The sequence below is a fragment of the Tamandua tetradactyla genome, chromosome X (assembly GCF_023851605.1).
Source record: "Tamandua tetradactyla isolate mTamTet1 chromosome X, mTamTet1.pri, whole genome shotgun sequence".
Classification (NCBI taxonomy): Eukaryota; Metazoa; Chordata; class Mammalia; order Pilosa; family Myrmecophagidae; genus Tamandua; species Tamandua tetradactyla.
In genome coordinates this window covers 25258118-25264486 of record NC_135353.1, presented here as the reverse complement: position 1 = coordinate 25264486, position 6369 = coordinate 25258118, and the positions used below count along the sequence as shown (strand labels likewise).

General features: G+C 37.0%; 1 pseudogene; it reads right to left on the bottom strand.

Annotated features, from left to right (window-relative positions):
- Positions 1 to 223: 223 nt before the first annotated feature.
- LOC143671746 (serine/threonine-protein phosphatase 2A catalytic subunit beta isoform pseudogene) lies at positions 224 to 5885 on the bottom strand (annotated as a pseudogene).
- Positions 5886 to 6369: the final 484 nt, after the last annotated feature.

Here is a 6369-nt window from a genome sequence, read left to right as displayed (position 1 = left end):
ATAGGTCTATACAACCCCTTTCAATCTTGTTCATGTTCAATATGGTAATATCACTTATAGACCCACTAGAGAACCATCTTTACTTCTATCTATTCCCTTACATTGTAGTTCGAACTCATTAGCTAACCGTTCACCCACCTCTAGCTTCTATGTATCACTAAGTCCCCTATATTCTGTATTATAAACCTCTAATTTGACCTTTACCACGGTCATAAAAGTGGGGTCATACAGTATCTGTGGATTCCAAAAGATGTTCTTTCTTAGTGTCCTTTTCAGGTAAAGTCTTCTCCTTGATATGGGGAGCAGTTAAGGCTGAACAAGAGCCCACATGGTTAATTCTGTTACAGGGATTCTTTGTCCTTGCTCATGGTGCTGTTTACGATTCCCGCTGCCCCCTCCCCCCTCTCCCAAATATCCAAGTCCAATCTTCCTTCATCAGGGAACCATGGATTATGTAAAAGATCCTTTAGCTAAACCTCTGAGGCTGTGGCTCCACATATTTTAACAGCTGTTGCAATACCCTAATGTATTGCCTCTGGGGTGTAGGTAGGAGTTGCCCCATGATGATGCCCTGTTCTGCAATTTCCCCGAGCTCAGGCTAACTCAATTCAGACCCGTGTACTCACTGCGCAGCTTTCATTTTGTCCTCGGGAGTTCTGTGAATCGCCTGTCTCAGTCTCCTCACATGGGGCACCAATTGTCGGGGTTACGCCAACACACTCGCTCTCAGTCAAAGAAATACCCAAACACAAGAAGATATGGGTGAACAGGGGACTTCTCTCTTGTTAGAACAGCCTCGAGTGCTTCAGAGAGAAGACTTACATCCACACAGGCAACTCCCGACTTTCTCATGAGTAACGGCTTTAGACAAAACAATGTTCTTATGTTTACCTCTTCTGGACACAGAGTCCAGGTAGCTTATCTGTTCCCCTTTCAGATGAGTTTGGTAACTAGCTTTTCTAGGTCTTCAAGTAGGTTGTTGGAATTTTGGTTGGTACTGCATTGAATCTGTAGATCAGTTTGGGTAGAACTGACATCTTAATTATATTTAACTTTTCTATCCATGAGCACAGAATGTATTTCCACTTATTTCGATCTTCTTTTATTTCTTTTAGCAATGTTATGTAATTTTCTGTGTATAAATCCTTTACGTCCCTAGTTAAATTCATTCCTAAATACTTGATTCTTTTAGTTGCTATTTTGAATGGAATTTTTTCCTTAACTGACTCTTTAATTAGGTTATTGCTTGTGTATAGAAATGTTACTGATTTCTGCACATTAATTTTATTATGAAAATTATCATTAAATTTTATTTAATATTTTATTTTTAATAAAATGTTTTTAAAAACATTCTTAAATAACATTAAAAATAAATGTTTTTTTAAATGAAATTTTAAAAACATTAAAAATAAAATGTTATTAAAAACGCCACCTTGTTGCATTTGTTTATTAGCTCAGGTAACTTTGTTGTAGATTTCTCAGGATTTTCCAAGCATGGTATCATGTTCATCTGCAAATAATGAAAGTTTTACTTCTTCCTTTCCAATTTAGATGTCTTTTACTTCTTTGTCCTGCCTGATAGCTCTAGCTAGAGGTTCTAGCACAAGGTTGAATAATAGTGGTGACAGTGGACATCCTTGTCTTGTTCCTGATCTTAGGGGGAAAGCTTTGAGTCAGTATCCATTGAGTACGATACTGGCTATCAGTTTTTCATATATTCCCTTTATCATATTCAGGTAGTTACATTTGGTTCCTGTCTTTTGAAGTGTTTTATCGAAAAGGATGTTGAATTTTGTCAAATGCTTTTTCAGTATCAATCGAGATGAACATGTGATTTTTCCCTTTTGATATGTTAATGTGCTGTATTACATTAATTGATTTTTCTTGTGTGGAACCATCCTTGCATTCCTGTTATAAATCCCACTTGGTCATGGTGTATGATTCTTTTAATGTGTTGTTGGATTCAATTTGCTAGTATTTTTTGAGAATTTTTGCATCTATGTTCATTAGGGAGATTGGCCTGTAGTTTTCCATTCTTATAGCATCTTTAACTGGTTTTGGTATTAAAATGATTTTAGCATCATAAAGTGAGTTAGGTAGTGTTCTTTTTTCCACAATTTTTTTGGAAAAGTTTGAGCAGGATTGGTGTTAGTCATTTTTCGAATGTTTGATAAAATTCCCCTGTGAAGCCATGTGGCCCTGGGCTTTTCTTTGTAGAAAAACTTTTGATTACTGATTGAATCTCTTTACTTGTGATTGAGTTGTTGAGATCTTCTATTTCTTCCTGAGTCAGTGTAGCTTGTTTGTGTGTTTCCAGGAATTTGTCCATTTCATCTATGTTGTCTAGGTTTTTGCTTATAGTTGCTCGTATTATCCTTTTATGATTCCTTTCATTTTTTCAGAGTCTGTGGTAATACATGCCATATCATTTCTGATTTTGTTTCTTTGCATCCTCTCTCTTTTTTTCTTTGTCAGTCTTGCCAGTGGCCCATCAATTTTACTGATTTTGTCAAAGAACCAACTTTTGATTTTATTGATTCTTTCTATTGTTCTTATTTTCTCCCATTCCTTTAACTCTGCTTTAATCTTTGTTATGTCTCTTTTTCTATTTGTTTTGGGGTTAGTTTGCTGTTCTTTCTCAAGTTCCTCTGGGTGAGCAGTTAAGTCCTCGAGTTTTACTCTTTTTTGTTTCTTAATATAGGCATTTAGGGCAATAAATTTCCCTCTCAACACAGCTTTTGCTGCATCCCATAAATTCTGATATTTTGTATTCTCATTTTTGTTTGTCTCCAGATAGCTTCTGATTTCTCTAACAATTTCTTCTTTGACCCACTAGTTGTTTAAGAGTGTGCTATTTAATCTCCATATATTTGTGAATGTACTTGTTCTTTTTGGTTATTGAGATCCAGTTTCATTCCATTGTGATCAGAGAAAGTGCTTAGAATAATTTCAATGCTTTTAAATTTATAAAGACCTGTTTTTTGCCCCAGCATATGATCTACCTTGGAGAATGTTCCATGAGCACTAGAGTAGAGCATTTACCCTGGTGTTATGGGATTTAATGACCTATACACGTCTGTTAGGTGTAATTCATTTATCAAGTTGTTTAACTTCTCTATTTCCTTGTTGATCTTCTTCTAGTTGTTCTATCCATAGAGGAGAGTGATGTATTGAAGTCTCCTACTGTTATTGGTGAAACATCTATCGGTCTCTTCAGGTTTGCCAATGTCTGTCTCATGTACTTTGGAGCTCCTTGATTGGGTGCATAAACATTTATGATTGTTATTTCTTCTTGGTGAATTGTCCCTTTAATTAATATATAGTGTCCTTTTTTGTCTCTTATTATGATTTACATTTAAAACCTATTTTGTCCATTAGTGTAGCTACTCCTGCTTTCTTTTAGTTACCACTTGTGTGGAACATCTTTTTCCATCCTTTCACTTTCAATCTATTTGTATCCTTATGTCTAAGATGAGTCTCTTGTAAGCAGCATATAGCTGGATTATATTTCTTAATCCATTGTGCCAATCTGTTACTTTTAATTGGTAAATTTAATCTGTTAATATTCAAAGTTATTACTGAAAAAGCATTTCTTGAATCCACCATCTTATTTTTGGATTTTATTTTTCAGATCTATATATTCTTTTCACTCTTTCTCTTTCTATCCTTTAAGTTACCCTTACTGGTACTCTTTGGTTCTGTGCCCTCCTCTAGACCTCCTTCTCCTGTCTTTTTTTTTTCACCTGGAAGAACTACTTTAAGTATTTCTTGTAGGACCAATCTCTTGTTGACAGATTCTTTCAGGATTTGTTTATCTGTGACTATTTTAATCTCTCCCTCAGTTTTGAAGGACAATTTGGCTGGGTACAGAATTCTTGCCTGGAAGTCTTTCTCTTTCAGGATCTTAAATATATCATACCACTGCCTTCTTACCTCATGGTGCCAGTTGAGTAGTCTGAACTCAGTCTTATGTGCTTTCCCTTGTATGTAGTAGACTGTTTTTCCCTTGCCACTTTCAGGATTTTCTGCTTCTCTTCAACATTTGACAGACTTATTAGTATGTGTCTTGGGGAAGGCCTATTTGGATTTATTCTATTTGGAGTTCATTGAACTTCTTTGACTTGTATATTTATGTCCATTTGGAAGTTTTCCCCCATTATATCCTCAACTACTCTTCCTAGCCCTTTACTCTACTCTTCTCCTTCTGGGACACCAGTGATTCTTATATTTTTGTGCTTTGTTTTGTCCATCATTTACCTGAAGTCTAATTGAAATTTTTCCATCAATTTTATCATTTGCTGTTTTTTGCTTTGTTTTGTTTTTTGCATGGGAAGGCTCCAAGAATCATTTACTGTTTTGAGTGTTCAAAATCAGTTGTCCTATCCTCTAGTTTGCTTATTCTTTCTTCTGGCTCTTCAAATCTGCTGTTGTGTGTCTGTAATATGTTTTTTATTTTGTCTACAGCATCTTTAATCTCTATGATATCTGTTGTTTTTCTATTTATTCTTTCAAAATCCTCTTTATGCTCTTCTTATGTCTTCTGCATCTCTTTTATGTCATTAGCCATTCCATTTATTTTATTCAGTAGAGTTATTTGAACATCTTTGATTCGTTGTTCCGATGTCTGTGTCTCCTTTGGTGTTTTAATTTGGTTGTTAGTCTGGGCTATATCTGTCTGCATCATGATATATTTAATGATTTTCTTCTCTCTTCGTGGCATGCAAAAATATTTTGATTGGTTTACTTTGGAAGTTGATTTCCTTCAGTAGTCTAAAGCCTTGTATTTGTGGGATGGATGTGGAGCAGGATGCAGGGCACGGGGTGGGAAACAATAATGAGGTGATGTGTTGCAGTGCAGGTATAGGCACAGGTTGGGATGCTGTGCTGATGCCTGTGAGTGTCGCTCCCAGTGGCAGGGGAGGATGTGGCTGTGTGGATGCACAGGTCTGGGGGACAGGTCCCTACTGTGTGCTGGTCTAGGGCATGGGGCCCTTTGTGCACATGTGGGTCTCCACATTGAGGCACTGCGTAGAACTGAAGGAAGAAATGTTTTAAAGTGTCATCTAACTCCACGATAGCAGCTTGGTTCCCACGACAGTAACAGTAATTAGGTTCAGTGAAGATAGTAACCACATTCCAATCATGACAACAATTGTATCCCTCCATTACAAGTTGATGGGTGTGAGAAACCAGTGTGAGACCACTTGCATGGTTAAACATTTCAGAAATGTCTTGTCCAAATGTGTGGCCAGCACCACATGGAGAAATACCTCACCCACCCTGACCATCTGGATCTGACCACAACAAATCACACATTAGTCCCTCATGTGGAAGTTCGTATAAACTTTCCTGCATTCTTATATGATCCAGTGAATCTATGGACAGAGAGAGGCCACTATGGAGGCAGAATATCTGTCCATCTAATAAAGTGGTAAGTGTACAATAACCAAATAGATCTGTGATATATTTCCCATCACTGGCATTTCCATACTTTCATGGACATTCATCATAAAAGCCATATACTTGGGTAATTTATCAGCTTTCATGGTTTCCTCTCAATATTGCAATATATTCTGGATAACGCACCTTTAATGCCACAAGAAGAGTCAGTCTCCACAGAATAATAACCTCTGTCAACATATCACCCATGAATAGATAGTTTGTGTCTGGTGATTTCTCAGCAATTCTAAAGTGTTCTATAAGATCATGGCATTGACCGTGTATTGTCCACACACGGTAATAGGACAATGAACCTCTTGCATGGTTGAGTCTTTTGTTAGAATTTCCCAACCCTTTTCACACAGGTTCTGCATTTCATTCTCGTTAAGTCGTTTACATTTGTTCAGGTGCTCAAACCACTGGTCCAGCTCCTTGGAGAAGCCATGTCATCCATGGCGACCTGCTCCCCTTCCCTGCTGCCTCTTTTCCCCATTCCTGCCCATGCCCCGGAGCTGAGCTCTGTTCCCCTCTCTCCTCTCCCCTTCCCAATACTTTTTAATTAACTGCCAAACATACTCTGGGATGTATCCAGGTATTGTCTTAAGCTATGCAGAATTACAAGTGCCCATACCCATTCTGGACTCCATGTGTTTGGGTTGTTTAAATGAGCTATCCAGACAGGTTGAGTTAAATGATTTGCTTCAGAAAATTTAGGTTTTGGACAAAACAAACCTTTCTTCCTTTGATCTCATACGGTAGGTGAAGTTCTAAAATACAATGTCATCTTTACCCCTGTAATTATATATAATTCAGTTTATAAGAACTTCTATAGCAGTGTAACTTATTAATCATCCAACTTGAATAAGGTAGTGACATGTAGACAGTGTAACAAAATTAAATCCAAGCAATAATATCCTCCACAAATAGTTT